We start from the raw sequence: 17927 nt of genomic DNA, 5'->3' as shown, positions 1-17927 counted from the left end.
GGGACATACCCTCAAACTCGTATCTAACGTAAACGAGCAAATTGGCCAAATCAACTACAGAGTCATCTAATTGCAGTGAAAAACATCTGCTCATCTTAACGCGCTCTATCAGTGTACGTTTGATATAATCCTTCATTTCAATAATTCTATGAATGACTGTGTCTTTCAGGGGGAGGGGAGCAGCAGGTCGAGCTGTTTAGCAGCTTTTTTTCCACACATAATACGTGTCAGCTCTTTTGCCAACGGTAAATAAGGTTCTTCAAAAATAGTGTAGCTTACCTGCTTTAGCAATCCGCAAGCTTTTTCCGCGTTTCCGTTTTTATTTCCGTATTTATTTAAAGTTTTTATTTCATGTGCATGGGAGCGAAACACAGAGACGTTCGGTGTATTTTTCTCAAATTCGAACAGTTCTTAAATATTTTTCTATCACGCTTTCGTGTGCTCACAAGATTGCCTGCGTTCGTAGCACGTATTTCTATGCATTCCTGTGTTTACAATGTTGGCATTGTTCCAAAATCACGCACATTCTCCTTTCTCCCTATTTGCTGGAGATACAATAGCTTTTTTTAAATACAATTGGTCACTTGCATCCGTAGCACGCATTCCTATAGAGTGGTATAGAATTACAGAGTATCTCTTGTGTCCACTGAAGTATTAGCACGCACTGTATCGTAGTATGTAGGCTGCGTATTCGACAAGTATTAAAATACAAAATATGAAAACCCGTCCCGATTTTTCATTGCACACTACACAGTTCCAGGGTCATTTGGCGTACCACCTGGTGGCACTCCACGTACCACTGCCGGTACGCGTACCACAGTTTGAGAACCACTGATCTACAGTATCTATAAATCTTTTACACGTCATTTACAATGGCTTTTCAACTAATAGCCCGTGTAGGGATCAAACCCCAGCTGTTGGTACAGTACGAGTTGCGTAAGGCTCTGTAACGCGCAGATGAGAAACTAACCTCTGCTTCTTCATTATATACACAGTGAGCTATATATGCGAGCTTACTGCCTCCTACGGGCTCTGTATTTGATTGCGGTACAAGACCGGCCGTGGAGATAAAGTGAGACGGGTGTGTACATTAAAAGGCTCATAGTGTCCCTGGGAGGGCTCAAACCACCACCCTTTTGGTTAACAACCGAACCACAAAGACTCATGTACAGCTTAACACTTCTCGGTCTCAGTGAAAGTGATACACTCCGTAAAATTTCCAGAGATTCATTTATTTTTAAAGGAAAATCACCAACAGCGGCCGAGATCTACTGGAACTTTTTCATTCTATACTGCGATTTCTGAAGGGTACTCTGTGAAAATACGAGTTTTGACGAGAAGGGATGGACATATAAGGTCAAAAGGCTTGAGGAATTGAACCTTAAGGTGAAGACTGCGGGTTCAGTAGCAGCAGAACCTGATCAGTATCAGTTGACTCCGATATACTTTGAAAATGAACTTGGGGATTTAGAGTCAGACGTGCTACCGTTGCACCATGGGGTACTTAAGTTAAAAAAATAGGGAAAAAAAATCAGTGTTCCTGGATCTGTAATTGAGAACAACACCTGCACAAGAGCTGCGCAGGAAGAATAAAATGTGGTCTGGGATGAAGAGACTCTCTTCGGAAGAGCGGCGCTCTTCACAGGAGATTTTTTTTTGTGAAGTTGATTTGTCTCCTTTGGGAAATTCAAAGGTGCTGATAGCCGTGGCGCAAAGGTAGCATATCTGACTCCAGATCAGAAGGCTGCATGTTCAAATCACATTGAGGTCTGCTTTTCGTTTTTCAGGTTCTGCTCGTCCTAAACACGGAATTCACACCATGTAGTTGAGTTCTATCTGTACACCACATAGATAACCTAAACAAAATAGAGCCCTACTGGACATACAGTTAGGATCTCACACAGCGAATACCCTTGAACACAAGAGAGAAGGCACAGTTCACATCTGCGAAACATCACATCCGTCTTAAGAGAGAGCTACATCAGAGAATGGAATCCCGGAAGTTTCAAATAACTTCTTTTAATACAGGTTCAAGCAAACCTGAAAGTTAGGGAGTTTCCGGACACTTTTGTTTTATTAAAAAGTGTCTGAAGCCTGAAACTGTAATTTGAAAAAAAAACCCGCTATTGGACATTAGCAGGTACTTTTTGTAACGATTTGCTATTTCATGCTGGAAAACAAAGGAAACAGACCCAATGTTTGCTTTTAGGTGCGGTTCATTACATAATAGACATCTATTACTGAGGAGCTTGAATAAAATTTACACGAGCCAGGTAGAAGTCGAACCTACAATCTTATGATTCAAAATCAGATGCGTTATTTATTAAACTGCTGGTATTTCACATAACCGGGATTCCCCCATAGTGTGCTCAGCGTCGCTACTAGTAATATACCGCCCCGTCTAAAATTTCAAAGTGAGAAACATGTGTTTTCCGATTTTTTATGATTTTTAAAATATTATTTCTTTAAATCAGACAAAGGGTTTATGTTTCGCACTGGAATTCCGATTGATTGAGAATTCAAAGAAAGACTGTTTTCTTCCACAACACCGTATAATTATAACATCCACCAGACTCTCCAACTTCTCCAGACCTTGGTGGGTGAGCATTTACTCCGATAAATTAGGTCACGTATCATGTTAAATCACCTCTTCTCAACACAACATTTCCTGGTGCACGTTTTCTCTATGAAAAAAAAGACATTTTTCCCTTGCACGATTTCTCTTTTTTTTATCAAAGCGTACAGAAATAAAAAAGAAGAAGAAATAGTGTTGCAAAAGAACTCTGTCGCCCTTGGGAGATGTCAAACGCATTGGACATGAAAAATGCCGGATAAAAGCCAGTTCTCTTCGTTTCTCAGTGTCGGGGCTGCTACTGTATGTAAAAGAGGCAATTTGCTCTGAGAGCAGGTTCAGCGCTTTCTGAACGCAGATGTCTCAGAGCGGTGTGTCCAAGAGGCTGTAAAAGGTGAAGGTTGTCCTGTCACCGTAGCCTAGTTGGTTAAAGTGCATCTTTATTAAAGAAAAGAACTGCGGTTTGAATCCCAGCCGTGTATTTCTTCCTATCTTGTAGTACAGAACGTATCATTTCGGGCACTCACAAAGGGCTTGATTTCGTTAAAAGCATGTGTTCATTTCCTTTCTGGAAAACTTGTTTTTGATGAAATTCACACAGCTTGTGAAACATGAAATTCAGTTCTTGGTTATCAGTGCAGAAGAAATATTACCGGCTGGCAAAATAAACGGTAAGAGATTTTTTTTTTTTGATTCGAGAAGAGACTCCACCAGTCAGTCTCTGTGGCGCAATCAGTTAGCGTGTTTAGCTATTAACCGAAAGGTTGGTGGTTCAAGTCCACCCAGGGATAGGTTTCTTCTGTGATGTAAACATTGTTTTCACATAGGTCGATTGGATTTCTCAGCTAAACCATAGCCATTTTAATATTTGTAGGAAATGTGACTGTTCAACACTTGTCAAAAATGTCCAATAATGCCCAACATCGCAACTCCCCAGAAAACCATATTCACCCAAGAAAAATGATCGTTGAATCGTCATTTATACTCCCGTCACATCCTCTGCTGAAATATTTTAAAAATACAATGCAGATTTGTTTGAGAACTTGACAAGCATTGTTTTGTTAGCACTGTGCAGTTGGATTTTGATATTTGGACATATTTACCTTAATTTTAAACTGTAAATACTGTACAATCTATTTTAATTGTGTTGTAATATTAAAATATGTCAGCTGAGGATGCAAAGGGGTGAAAGGGAAAGGTCAGAGGGTATAGTAACAACAAGGTTAGGATTGGTGGAGGTGGTAGGGGTGTTGATGGTTTTTCTCTGTAGAGGATGATTGAGTTTTTTATCCTTCTCTGAAGTGAGAAACTGGAAGAGTGCAGTTGAGAGATCTGATGAGGTTAGTTATAAAAGGAAGTTGATGTGGAGCTGTTAGCCGTAAGAATTCCTTAATGTCTTTGATGTTGTCATCAAAAATAAACTGCAGTAAGCAAAGATAAAAAGAAAATTATCTGTGCATACTGCCCTGTCTTTCTAACACCTGAAGAAGGCTCCATGGCCAACACATCGTGTTTCCTTTCTTCTCTTTTCAGCATGGAATACCCCTTTACTTGTTCCTTTGCAGCCTACGCATGCTGACGCAGCTACTCACCTGATATTTAACATTCCTATAATCACAACTATGAATGTCCACTGTGGGTATTTTTTCCATGATTATTTATTCTATCATTGGAGCATATTTTATGTCATACCGAAGTGTCATAATCACCAAATTTTTTTTTCATTTAGAAAGTCAGAAAATGATAAATCACTATGAATTGCATTAAGCCTGTTCTGATCTAGAGTTTCTATATACTTTAACATGCCATGTTCACAATGTCACAACTCAGAAATGCAACAGTGAAGTGTTGTAATTACCAATGTACATAGTGTTGGAACATTGAGATGTTTTGGTAATGAGGAAGGAGGGACATGCCATGTTCACAGGGTCATATTTGAAAAATTTCCTAAAGTTCAGGATTTTGATAGTCTGTTCCATTGTCTCTCACACCTCAGTGTCAGAATTTTTAGATGTTTTTATAACCAGGGGGTAGGTTTATAGCAAGAAGCAGGAAGTGCCATCACCCGTTGCTCATCCTCGGTTAACCATATATTCTCATATGCCATGTTCTAAATGTCCCATTTATATTAAAAAGTTCTTGTAAAATGCAAGATTTTAAGACTTTTTATGATCAGAAGGCAAGGTCGTGGTAAATATGCAGAAAGTGCCTGTGAACTTATGTTTTGCCTTTGTCTTATTTACTTATTGTGTTTGTGTTATTGTGAGTTTTGAAAATTGGTTTACAATTTTCTGAAATGTGTTTCACACAAAAATGTTATTTGGATAGTCACTACTTACATATTCCCATTTACTGAGGATAAATACAGTAATCCATCCTGATTAGTACTTTTAAAAATTACTGTAAAGAGCCATCTACAGGCGAAAGGCGGCATAACAACACAGCAGCAGCATTAAAGGCAGAAGAAGAAGCTGGCGAATAAGAAGCCAGCTTCAGCCTCGTTAATGCAATACCATTGGGTGAGGTGGAAAAATATTTCTTGCTCTGAATCCTAACATTTTTATAGGAGGTGTTCTAGTACTCTTGCCTCAGATAAAATTGCCAATACACTTAATTTCTACTCCATCAATATCAGCAGCGTTATCGGTACTGAGTCCTAAATGTACGTCCTGTCATCATATAAAATGTCAAAAGATTCGACTGCATTCAACTGATCAAATTTCTCTTCGATGACAGTTACAATTTTATCCAAAATACATCCGAAACAAATTTGCACTGTTTTTTTTTTTTAATCCAGAAGAGCATCATCATGACTCAAAACATACCTGTTTTTTCTTCTTTCCAGGAGGAAGGATTGTTCAGATTCAAACATTGGTCCAAAATCAATGTACTCTCCTATCGCTGTTGCTTCTTTAAATCATTCATTTGAACGTCGATATTGAGGGATGATATCGTACAAATTGTGGTTTTCTTTTAAAGCAAATTATATTAAAATATGAGCCTCTGTTATAGTTGTCTTGGAAGTTTCGGAAGGTATAATAGACCCCCTTGTGCCCTCAGCTAAAATATGATAAAATACAACAAAATGTATTTACATAGAACAGCATTTATGGTTACATGTATATTACAATTAAGATAAATATACAAAAGTATTAAAATACAAATGTACAGTCCTAGCATAATCATGCTGTCCAACTGTCTTTTTTGCTTGTCAAGTTCTCCAACAAATCTGTGTCGTAATTTTAAATATTCTAACTAAGGATGCATCGAGAGCATAAATGAATTCTTCTGCTAGCCGTTCGAAGGTCAAAGTCCTTGGCTGAATATGATGTCCTTGAATGTTGGTCATTATTGGCCATTCCCAGTGATATTGACTTACATACTTAATTGTTTAACAAAAACATTCACATTTCTTGCAAATATCAAGTGGGTTAAGGTTTTGCTAAGAAATCCGAATAAGTAGAGATGAGGTTTACATTGCAATAATGAGAAGTGCATTTCTGGGTGGGCTCAAACCACTTACCTTTTAATTAACAGAGTCTCACGTGTGTCCTTTTCTCCATTTGCAAGCTTAAAAAAAAGAAAATAATGCTTTTTTCTTACCAGCCTGCGATATACAAGGCAAGATTTGTATTTCATCTTTAACAAGCTGTATGAATTTCATGAAAAGCAAGTTGTTCCAGAAAGAAAATGAAAACTTGCGTTAAACAAAATCAAGCTGTACGTAATCATCCATAGTGATACATTTTGTAAGACAAGACAGGAAGAAAAGCACTGCTGGGATTTAAGCATCTCCTGTTTAAGAGGAAAGCATGTTAACCAAATCAGCCAAAGTGCCCTCAGTGTATCAACACCATGTCTGAGTCAGTGATTGCAGCTGACTGTCACTGGAGGACAGTTCATCGTGAACAAGTCAGCCTGCATAATGAGGGGGAAGAGACTGACTTCTGTGATGCAGTATCGACAGATACTAACCTTCTGTCCAACTGTTCTCTGCTGCATTCTGGAGTAGCAGGTAAATATTGGTTTCCATGCGTGTGTAGGGGTTTTGTGTATTTACTGGGACAATTATTTATTGTAGCAGTAAGTCACAAAATGATTCTTTGATGGCTATTAGAAAACCGACTTTGCGGGTTAACTCATTAACGCTCACACACAGATACTAATACACTTATTAATACATAAAATGTGCATATAAACATAACATATCTTAAGAGTGTGGGTTAGCAGAATACAAAAGGTATATATTAAATCATGAAGAGTTCCAAACCAAGAGGGACATACATTCAGTATACCATTCATTTAGACTGTTTCGTAAATGAACTGGGATTACAACTTCTACACTAGATACTCAAAAGCAAGTACATCACTCATAGGTATTAGATTGATATCAATTGTGGTTGAGGTAACAATTGAATTCTCGAGCTGTAATGCAGAATGTTGAATACTCATCCGATCTGTGTGGATTCAGATCTCCCGCAGACACAAAGAAGCAGTGGCAGGCTGTTGTTGTGTGCAATCGGCACTCTCTGGCTCGGTGCCAGGCAGTGGCCGGTGCGGCTGGTGAGAAGGAGAGGAGGGAGAGATTCCTGCTGCGATGCGCTGCTGATGCTCTTTGAAGACCGGCTAGTTAGTGTTGGCTGAAACTAGCAGAGCTTGTGCACATGGAAAGTGACTACGGGTCCAAGCCAATCACACTCTTTAGATGGGAAGAAGACTAGTTCGTTCCCGATGTAGCACTAGTCCTGAATCCTGAGATTCAGCTGTCGACAGTTCCAACCGTAGTTCACTCGTTGATCAGGCGAGCTTTGAAGGTGGAGTACCCGTGGTTCACGGGGCTTGCTGCTGGGCTAACCTCGGGCGGATCCTTTGGTTATGCGTGGGCAACCTCCGTTCTCGACTCTTAAAACAAAGTTAAGTCCTGGCACTCGGACACACTGGCCGTCAGGTGATTGTCCGAGCTGAGTCTGAGAACGTCCTGGAGGGGCACCTTCTGGGCATCGTGCTGCCTGTTTTATCTGGAGGAACTACGGTAGTTCAGTGGCTTAAAGTTCCGCGGGCATTCGAGACCCACGTGGGGTTACCCTGCCCTACCAGTTCCTGATTGGCTGATTGAGGTGGAGGATGAGTAACAGTGACCTCTGACCTTAGGGTTGTAAAACTTGGGATGAACCTCTCCCATGGAATCTCCCAGACAGTAAGGCGCCAGAGATGACCACTTATTAGGGTGGCTGGTGAATCTCAGCCTTGGGAGCTGTTCCTTATCAGGAAACTCTATCAGCTAGAAAAACACCTTAAATGTGAACCAGATGGAATGGCCTCTCTGTATCCAGCTGCACTGAGATGAGGGAGAGAGGGACTGGCAAGGGAGCAGCAAACTTAATTCCTGTATTTTAAATATGCCTTGCCGCTACAGAAGTGTCCTTAGAAGAAAAACATCTTCTATGATAGTGGTACAGTCCATCACACCCCTCCTATAGCCTTTCAAAGAGAAAAAAAACTGACAACAAAGTATGTCTATGTGTGGTAATCAACCAGGTCTTACAAACATTCTTAAACCCTTCCACCTCCTTTCATCGCAAATGATTTGTACATGTTAGAAGGTTAATTTTGGCTTCTGATATTATGGTGGATTAAGAGTCCTGAAATCTTTGTAGAAGTACAAAGATGAAACAAAGGGCAGTGTAATCATGGCCAAGAGAAGGCAAATGTTGGACTATCTGCTTGGATTGAATGGAGCAAAACGTAGGCAACTCCTTGAGCAGAACCTGCTTCATCCTTCAGACTGGGGTTTCTGAAGATCTGTACATTTGAACTTTCAAAGTGACTAAAGTAAAGGAGTTTTCCCTTTTTACCACATAATTCCCACAGATCAACACTAACAGAGAGCCTAATTCCAGACAGGATTCAATCACTGTCTCTCAGGCATCCCAGCAGTGGATTTCATGACTTCAGAAAGCCATCTTCACCAGTGGAGAACTCAATGCTCTGAGGTTTACTGGCAGAGTCTCACACTGGGTAATGTTAGATGTTGATAAATAATGTCCTATGGAATTCTACTATTGATAAATTCTACTATGGAACTGCGATGTGTCTTGAAAAAAATCTTCTATGATAGTGGTACAGTCCAGCACAGCCTTTAAAAGAGAAAAAAAAACAAGGTAAGTCTGTGGTGTAATCAACTAGGTCTTGCAAACATACTTAACCTCTTCCAGCTACCAACATTACAAATGCTGTTTAAACATTAGATGGTTATTTTTGGCTTCTGATATTATGGTGGATAAAGAGCCCTGGAATCTTTGTAGAAGGACAAAAGAAGGAAAGAAAGGGCAGTGTAACCATGGCCAAGAGAAGGGAAATGTTGGGGAGAGCTTTTTTCACTTTTTATCATTGTTTTTCCAGCCCAACAAAGATCAACATATATGAGCAGGCGTCCTGTGCCAAATCCAATCTGCCTTCCTTCCAATCATACAGGAATGTGAGTGAATTAAATATTGACATATGAAAATACACAAAAATATGCAATCACACTGTAGTGTGCTTTCTGAAGGCACCAGTTCTGTAGGGTTTGGGCATTTACTGGGACAATTATTAATTGTAGCAGTAAATCACAAAATTGATTCTTTTGATGGCTTTAGAATCCAACCATGCGACATAACTCAAACAACGCACACACACAGGTACTAATACACGAGGATACATTTATTAATACATAGAATATGCATATAAACCTAACAGATCTTATCGAGAGGGTTATCAGAATACAAAAGGTATATATTCAATCAGTTACAAAGTGTTACACATATCAAAAGGACATACGTTCAATATATCATTCATTTAGACCGTTTCGTAAATGAACTTGGTTATAACTTCTACATTAGATACTCAAAACAAGTACATAACTCTTAGGAATTAAATTGATATCAACTGGTTGGGATAACAATTGAATTCTCGAGCAGTAATGCAGTGAAGTTGAATACTCATCCAATCTCTGGGGATTCAGATATCCTGCGGACTCAAAGAAACAGTTACAGGCTGTTGCTGTCCAATCCGCGCTCTCTGGCTCGGTGCCAGGCTGTGCTGTGCGGCTTGCGACGGTGCGCTGCTGATGCTCACTGACCGGCTAGTTAGTGTTGGCTTTAACTAGCAAAGTTTGCGCACAGGAGAAAAGATGACTGTGGGTCCCAGCAAGTCAGGAAGAAGACCAGTTCGTTCCTGATGAAGCGCTAGTTCTGAATAGTGATTCAGCTGTCCACAGTTCCAACCTGTTCACGAGGCCTGCTACTGGTGCTAACCTTGGGTGGATCCTCTGGTTACTCTCTGGCAACCTCCGCTCTAGACTCTTAGAACAAAGGAAAGTTCTGGCACTCGGACACACTGGCCGTTCCGTGGTTGTCTGGGCTGAGTCTCAGGATGGTCAGGAGGCGCTCTGTGAGAATGTCCTGCCCTTGGGAGCCTTCTGCTCCTGGGCCGTCCTGCCCTGGAATTCTCCTTTGAATTCCCTTTAGAAAAGTCCACAGAATTCTCCTGAATCTTACTACAGGCTCTCTGTGTTTCTTGTTTTTACCTGGAGGAACTTCAGCTCGTTGATTGGTGAAAGTTCCATGGGCATCAGAGTCCCACGTGGGTTACTTGGCCCTACCAGTCCCTGATTGGTTGATCAAGGTGAGATATGAGTCATTTACTCCTGACACCTAGGAATGCAGTCCAGATGTCCATCTGGCACTCCCTAGACAGATAGGCGCCAATGGATGACCATTGATCATGATAGCCAGGCTTAGCTAAGTGCATCCCCCTTTGGGAGCTGTCCCTTATCAAAGGAAACCTTAAATCAGCCTGCATGAATAGTTTCTCTGTGGCTGCACCACAGAGATGAACAGAGATGGGGCCTCATTTGGGAAGGCTCAGAACACTTAATTCTTTCTTATTAATAAGCCTCGCTGCTACAACACATATGCAGTTTGAGCAAACATAAGACAATAACCAAGTACCACAAACTACCAGGCATCTAGTATCATTAGCAGTTCAGGTGGGGAGCTGCGTCACCATGTGTAGGCTGCAAAGGAACAAGTAATAGGTCTATTCCATGCTTAAAAGAAAAGAAAGAAAACACAACATTTCAGCCGTGGAGCCCTCACACCTGAAGAAGGCTCCACAGCTGAAACGTTGTGTTTTCTTTCTTCTCTTTTCATCTAGTGTCATTAGCCTTTTAACAGTTCCTGTCAAAATAAAATAGAAATGGATAACATTCTAGAGAGAGTTTGAAATACCAAGGTACAATTTAAAACATATCTCTTCCACTACAACCACAATATTTTGGAGAGATCGTTGAACCTCACTGTTCTGACATGTCCGTTAGCCTCCGTCCTGCTTCAGCAATGAATGTGGCGGGGCACATTCTGAGGGAGATGAGGTCAATCATGTGGCAGGAAAACCACGCTATGCTTTTTTTTGAGATCCTGAAAAGGACAGAAGGGCCATGTATATGTGTGCAGCTGGATATGTAATTACAGGTGGCGTAGCAGATTCTGCTGAAGCCCCACTGCGTGGTGTGGACGGTAGCTGTGTATATTGCAGCAGAATTGTGCATGTGAGATCAAGGGGGCATGTCATGTGTTTCAGCACTTCACTCCCTTCAGTAGCACATGATTCCCTGAGTTCGTTGGATGACCTGTGGACCGATCTTTCACGATGAAGAATTCCTTAAGAAGAATAGATCTCGGCCCACCATCCCAATGCCTCCGTCTCAAAACAGCAACCTCCCACTGCCCTCAGTCTGCAAGGCAGTCCTTTCAAATGCGATGACAACGCCTAGACCTTCGTTGCCTCTTGTACGAGCTGAACTTTTGTGCTCATCAATTCAACGCTCTTTCCATCAACTCATCTTGTCTTTTGACGCTTCGTGTTTTGCGCTCCTTTGACTATTGGCATATCGGGTGACTGCAAACACTGAAGTTCTTGCTTACGGAGTGTGGAACATTGTTTTCAAGTGATCGCTGTTCTGTCATGGTGACGCCGAGTGAATCTTTCTTTGGCAACATGGGCAGGCTGACAGCAGTGCGAGCGAAAGATATGGCAAATTTCTTGACTTATTTCTGAATGTGAATGTTCTTTAGAAAAGGGATGCGGCATTGCTTCTCGCCCGTGTAAAGGTCACGCATTCCAGACGTGGTTATGAGCGAACAGTTGCCGCAAGTGTTTGAAAAGAGCAAGAGAGGAAGCAGCCCTGCCCCGTGTGAGGATCAAACTCAGGCCCTTCAGATGACGAGACTGACGCACTACCAATTACGCCAACAAGCCCAGCTACAGGACACACACCGGAAAGTTTGCCTCACATGGATTTCAGTCGCCCGTTCCCTAATCTTTAGACGCCCTCTGCTGAATGTTGCATTTGCCTTTTGATCTCACCGATACATTTTTGGTCTGTTTCTGTTGTGAGTCCGTCTTTCAGATCTCACCTAGCATAAGTCTCTCTGGCTGAAGTGGCCTCTCTGCTTCAGCATCGTGCCCTTACTCAGCCATTAAAAATGTCACTCGGACTTCTGACAAGCTGACATGAAATGTCAAGAGAGAGTGGCGGAGACGCTTAAGCCAGAGAGAAGATGAAAAGGGGGCGTGGCTGCGAAACGCTTGACAGCTGCACGATGCTCTCCCTGCAAGGCGTGACCACAGGCTAAAGGACACCTTTTGGCACATCAAGCTCTAAGCACACACCTGGAGGATGCGGGAATTGATCCTGCTACCTCCCACATAAAAAGCAAACGCTGTACCATACAAACCAACCCCCCTCACTGGGGCTTATGCCTCGGCGTCACCTAGTGCCGCTTGTTCCCCTCTTACCGGGCACATTTCACTGCCCTTCGTCTACAAGGCAGTCGTGTAATTGCGGCTTTCTTGACTTATTGATGAAGGTCTGACTGGACGAGCGAATGACGCCTCTCCCCCATCCTCAAGCTCGCTGACAGATTGAAATGGAAAGTGCTGCTGTGGCTCGTTGGTCTAGTGGTATGATTCTCGCTTCGGGTGCGAGAGGTCCCGGGTTCAACTCCCGGACGAGCCCTTGTGTGCTCTTTTCCTCCTCTTCCACAAGACTGGGAACTGATATCCACATCACTTCGCAGCGTCTGCTTATGGCAAACAATGGAATGTGACTAATGACTGAACGAGCCTGGTGAATTCTCATCACGTGGCACAATGAGAGCGTGCAGTCAGCTGTCCGAGGCGGCAACCTCATTGCTCGTTCAAAAGAACACGTACTGAAAACTCATCACCACTATGTCGTAGATGAGCACCGCGATCGCTTGTTGTCATGCGTCCTTACTTGGGAAATGCAGAAGCAAAAACTGCCCTCTCTCAGCCACCGAAACGTGTGCGGCTCGCCTTGCGCTCTCTGCGCCTCGCATATTTGTGGAGCTGTCTGCTCTTCTTTCTGTTGAAGTAATCAAGTTACGGGGCGTCCTGCAGCCTATGATGTTCTCACTGAGAGCTTTCAAGATTTGAAGGAAAACTACGAGCTTGATTGCTCAAGTCGAACGAATGTGATTGTTAAGCAATCGATGATCAAAAGCACGTCTTCTAACAATTCCTGAGAGTATTATCAGCACTGTTTTCACTCGGATATACTTTTCACTTGCTAAGCTGACAAATTGGACGAGAAAATGCCGGAGACGCACTCAGTGCAGACTGAGGTTGGGAAGGAGGTGTGGCCCTTCAACGCTTGACAATTGAAGGACATTCTCTCCGCAACGGAGGAGCACCTGTCAGAAGTCACAGAGGCTAAATGAGAGCACCAGGCTCCTGGAGCTCTAAACTCAGACCTGGAGGATGCGGGCATCAATCCCGCTACCTCTGGCATGCTAAGCGAGCGCTCTACCATTTGAGCTCATCCTCCTCGCTTCATGCTTCTCGGCATCATGTCTTACCGCCTCTGCCCCTCTTACCGGGCACCGCCCACTGCCCTTGGTCTGCAAGGCAGTCCTTTCAAGTGCGATGACGACGCTGGGATCTTCGTTGCCTATTGTACGAGCTGAACTTTTGTGCTCATCAATTCAACGCTCTTTCCATCAACTCATCTTGTCTTTTGACGCTTCGTGTTTTGCGCTCCTTTGACTATCGGCATATCGGGTGACTGCAAACACTGAAGTTCTTGCTTACGGAGTGTGGAACATTGTTTTCAAGTGATCGCTGTTCTGTCATGTTGACGCCGAGTGAATCTTTCTTTGGTCAACATGGGCAGGCTGACAGCAGTGCGAGCGAAAGTAATGGCAAATTTCTTGACTTATTTCTGAATGTGAATGTTCTTTAGAAAAGGGATGCGGAGTTGCTTCTCACCCATGTAAAGGTCACGCATTCCAGACGTGGTTATGAGCGAACAGTTGCCGCAAGTGTTTGAAAAGAGCAAGAGAGGAAGCAGCCCTGCCCCGTGTGAGGATCAAACTCAGGCCCTTCAGATGACGAGACTGACGCATTACCAATTACGCCAACAAACCCAGCTGCAGGACACACACCGGAAAGTTTGCCTCACATGGATTTCAGTCGCCCGTTCCCTAATCTTTAGACGCCCTCTGCTGAATGTTGCATTTGCCTTTTGATCTCACCCATACATTTTTGGTCTGTTTCTGTTGTGAGTCCGTCTTTCAGATCTCACCTAGCACAAGTCTCTCTGGCTGAAGTGGCCTCTCTGCTTCAGCATAGTGCCCTCACTCAGCCATTAAAATTGTCACTCGGACTTCTGACAAGCTGACATGAAATGTCAAGAGAGAGTGGCGGAGACGCTTAAGCCAGAGAGAAGATGAAAAGGGGGCGTGGCTGCGAAACGCTTGACAGCTGCACGATGCTCTCCCTGCAAGGCGTGACCACAGGCTAAAGGACACCTTTTGGCACATCAAGCTCTAAGCACACACCTGGAGGATGCGGGAATTGATCCTGCTATCTCCCACATGCAAAGCAAACGCTGTACCATACAAACCAACCCCCTCGCTGGGGCTTATGCCTCGGCGTCACCTAGTGCCGCTTGTTCCCCTCTTACCGGGCACAGGTCACTGCCCTTCGTCTACAAGGCAGTCGTGTAATTGCGGCTTTCTTGACTTATTGATGAAGGTCTGACTGGACGAGCGAATGACGCCTCTCCCCCATCCTCAAGCTCGCGACAGATTGAAATGGAAAGTGCTGCTGTGGCTCGTTGGTCTAGTGGTATGATTCTCGCTTAGGGTGCGAGAGGTCCCGGGTTCAACTCCCGGACGAGCCCTTGTGTGCTCTTTTCCTCCTCTTCCACAAGACTGGGAACTGATATCCACATCACTTCGCAGCGTCTGCTTATGGCAAACGATGGAATGTGACTAATGACTGAACGAGCCTGGTGAATTCTCATCACGTGGCACAATGAGAGCGTGCAGTCAGCTGTCCGAGGCGGCAACTTCATTGCTCGTTCAAAAGAACACGTACTGAAAACTCATCACCACTATGTCGTAGATGAGCACCGCGATCGCTTGTTGTCATGCGTCCTTACTTGGGAAATGCAGAAGCAAGAACTGCCCTCTCTCAGCCACCGAAACGTGTGCGGCTCGCCTTGCGCTCTCTGCGCCTCGCATATTTGTGGAGCTGTCTGCTCTTCTTTCTGTTGAAGTAATCAAGTTACGGGGCGTCCTGCAGCCTATGATGTTCTCACTGAGAGCTTTCAAGATTTGAAGGAAAACTACGAGCTTGATTGCTCAAGTCGAACGAATGTGATTGTTAAGCAATCGATGATCAAAAGCACGTCTTCTAACAATTCCTGAGAGTATTATCAGCACTGTTTTCACTCGGATATACTTTTCACTTGCTAAGCTGACAAATTGGACGAGAAAATGCCGGAGACGCACTCAGTGCAGACTGAGGTTGGGAAGGAGGTGTGGCCCTTCAACGCTTGACAATTGAAGGACATTCTCTCTGCAACGGAGGAGCACCTGTCAGAAGTCACAGAGGCTAAATGAGAGCACCAGGCTCCTGGAGCTCTAAACTCAGACCTGGAGGATGCGGGCATCAATCCCGCTACCTCTCGGATGCTAAGCGAGCGCTCTACCATTTAAGCTCATCCCCCTCAATTCATGCTTCTTGGCATCATGTCTTACCGCCTCTGCCCCTCTTACTGGGCACCGCCCACTGCCCTTGGTCTGCAAGGCAGTCCTTTCAAGTGCGATGACGACGCTGGGACCTTCGTTGCCTATTGTACGAGCTGAACTTTTGTGCTCATCAATTCAACGCTCTTTCCATCAACTCATCTTGTCTTTTGACGCTTCGTGTTTTGCGCTCCTTTGACTATCGGCATATCGGGTGACTGCAAACACTGAAGTTCTTGCTTACGGAGTGTGGAACATTGTTTTCAAGTGATCGCTGTTCTGTCATGTTGACGCCGAGTGAATCTTTCTTTGGTCAACATGGGCAGGCTGACAGCAGTGCGAGCGAAAGTAATGGCAAATTTCTTGACTTATTTCTGAATGTGAATGTTCTTTAGAAAAGGGATGCGGCGTTGCTTCTCGCCCATGTAAAGGTCACGCATTCCAGACGTGGTTATGAGCGAAAATTTGCCGCAAGTGTTTGAAAAGAGCAAGAGAGGAAGCAGCCCTGCCCCGTGTGAGGATCAAACTCAGGCCCTTCAGATGACAAGACTGACGCACTACCAATTACACCAACAAACCCAGCTGCAGGACACACACTGGAAATTTTGCCTCACATGGATTTCAGTCGCCCGTTCCCTAATCTTTACATGCCCTCTGCTGAATGTTGCATTTGCCTTTTGATCTCACCCATACATTTTTGGTCTGTTTCTGTTGTGAGTCCGTCTTTCAGATCTCACCTAGCACAAGTCTCTCTGGCTGAAGTGGCCTCTCTGCTTCAGCATCGTGCCCTCACTCAGCCATTAAAAATGTCACTCGGACTTCTGACAAGCTGACATGAAATGTCAAGAGAGAGTGGCGGAGACGCTTAAGCCAGAGAGAAGATGAAAAGGGGGTGTGGCTGCGAAACGCTTGACAGCTGCACGATGCTCTCCATGCAAGGCGTGACCACAGGCTAAAGGACACCTTTTGGCACATCAAGCTCTAAGCACACACCTGGAGGATGCGGGAATTGATCCTGCTACTTCCCACATGCAAAGCAAGCGCTGTACCATACAAACCAACCCCCCTTGCTGGGGCTTATGCCTCGGCGTCACCTAGTGCCGCTTGTTCCCCTCTTACCGGGCACAGTTCACTGCCCTTCGTCTGCAAGGCAGTCGTGTAATTGCAGCTTTCTTGACTTATTGATGAAGGTCTGACTGGACGAGCGAATGACGCCTCTCCCCCATCCTCAAGCTCGCTGACAGATTGAAATGGAGTGTGCTGCTGTGGCTCGTTGGTCTAGTGGTATGATTCTCGCTTTGGGTGCGAGAGGTCCCGGGTTCAACTCCCGGACGAGCCCTTGTGTGTTCTTTTACTCCTCTTCCACAAGACTGGGAACTGATATCCAATCACTTCGCAGCGTCTGCTTATGGCAAACGATGGAATGTGACTAATGACTGAACGAGCCTGGTGAATTCTCATCACGTGGCACAATGAGAGCGTGCAGTCAGCTGTCCGAGGCCGCAACCTCATTGCTCGTTCAAAAGAACACGTACTGAAAACTCATCACCACTATGTTGTAGATGAGCACCGCGATCGCTTGTTGTCATGCGTCCTTACTTGGGAAATGCAGAAGCAAAAACTGCCCTCTCTCAGCCACCGAAACGTGTGCGGCTCGCCTTGCGCTCTCTGCGCCTCGCATATTTGTGGAGCTGTCTGCTCTTCTTTCTGTTGAAGTAATCAAGTTACGGGGCGTCCTGCAGCCTATGATGTTCTCACTGAGAGCTTTCAAGATTTGAAGGAAAACTACGAGCTTGATTGCTCAAGTCGAACGAATGTGATTGTTAAGCAATCGATGATCAAAAGCACGTCTTCTAACAATTCCTGAGAGTATTATCAGCACTGTTTTCACTCGGATATACTTTTCACTTGCTAAGCTGACAAATTGGATGAGAAAATGCCGGAGACGCACTCAGTGCAGACTGAGGTTGGGAAGGAGGTGTGGCCCTTCAACGCTTGACAATTGAAGGACATTCTCTCCGCAACGGAGGAGCACCTGTCAGAAGTCACAGAGGCTAAATGAGAGCACCAGGCTCCTGGAGCTCTTAACTCAGACCTGGAGGATGCGGGCATCAATCCCGCTACCTCTCGCATGCTAAGCGAGCGCTCTACCATTTGAGCTCATCCTCCTCGCTTCATGCTTCTCGGCATCATGTCTTACCGCCTCTGCCCCTCTTACCGGGCACTGCCCACTGCCCTTGGTCTGCAAGGCAGTCCTT

At 44.2% G+C, this 17927-nt stretch overlaps 4 non-coding genes across 4 annotated transcripts; all 4 read left to right on the top strand.

Moving 5' to 3' along the window:
• Positions 1 to 3289: 3289 nt before the first annotated feature.
• On the top strand, positions 3290 to 3363 carry trnan-auu (transfer RNA asparagine (anticodon AUU)). The gene has a single exon. It is a non-coding gene; the product is annotated as a tRNA-Asn (tRNA).
• A 9197-nt stretch (positions 3364 to 12560) lies between these two features.
• trnap-cgg (transfer RNA proline (anticodon CGG)) lies at positions 12561 to 12632 on the top strand. Its single transcript has one exon. It is a non-coding gene; the product is annotated as a tRNA-Pro (tRNA).
• A 2115-nt stretch (positions 12633 to 14747) lies between these two features.
• On the top strand, positions 14748 to 14819 carry trnap-agg (transfer RNA proline (anticodon AGG)). The gene has a single exon. It is a non-coding gene; the product is annotated as a tRNA-Pro (tRNA).
• Positions 14820 to 16936: 2117 nt separating this feature from the next.
• trnap-ugg (transfer RNA proline (anticodon UGG)) lies at positions 16937 to 17008 on the top strand. The gene has a single exon. It is a non-coding gene; the product is annotated as a tRNA-Pro (tRNA).
• Positions 17009 to 17927: the final 919 nt, after the last annotated feature.

The sequence above is a fragment of the Lepisosteus oculatus genome, chromosome 14 (genome assembly GCF_040954835.1).
Source record: "Lepisosteus oculatus isolate fLepOcu1 chromosome 14, fLepOcu1.hap2, whole genome shotgun sequence".
Classification (NCBI taxonomy): Eukaryota; Metazoa; Chordata; class Actinopteri; order Semionotiformes; family Lepisosteidae; genus Lepisosteus; species Lepisosteus oculatus.
The sequence above is the reverse complement of the archived record's forward strand: the minus strand, read 5'-3'. Positions and strand labels throughout refer to the sequence as shown.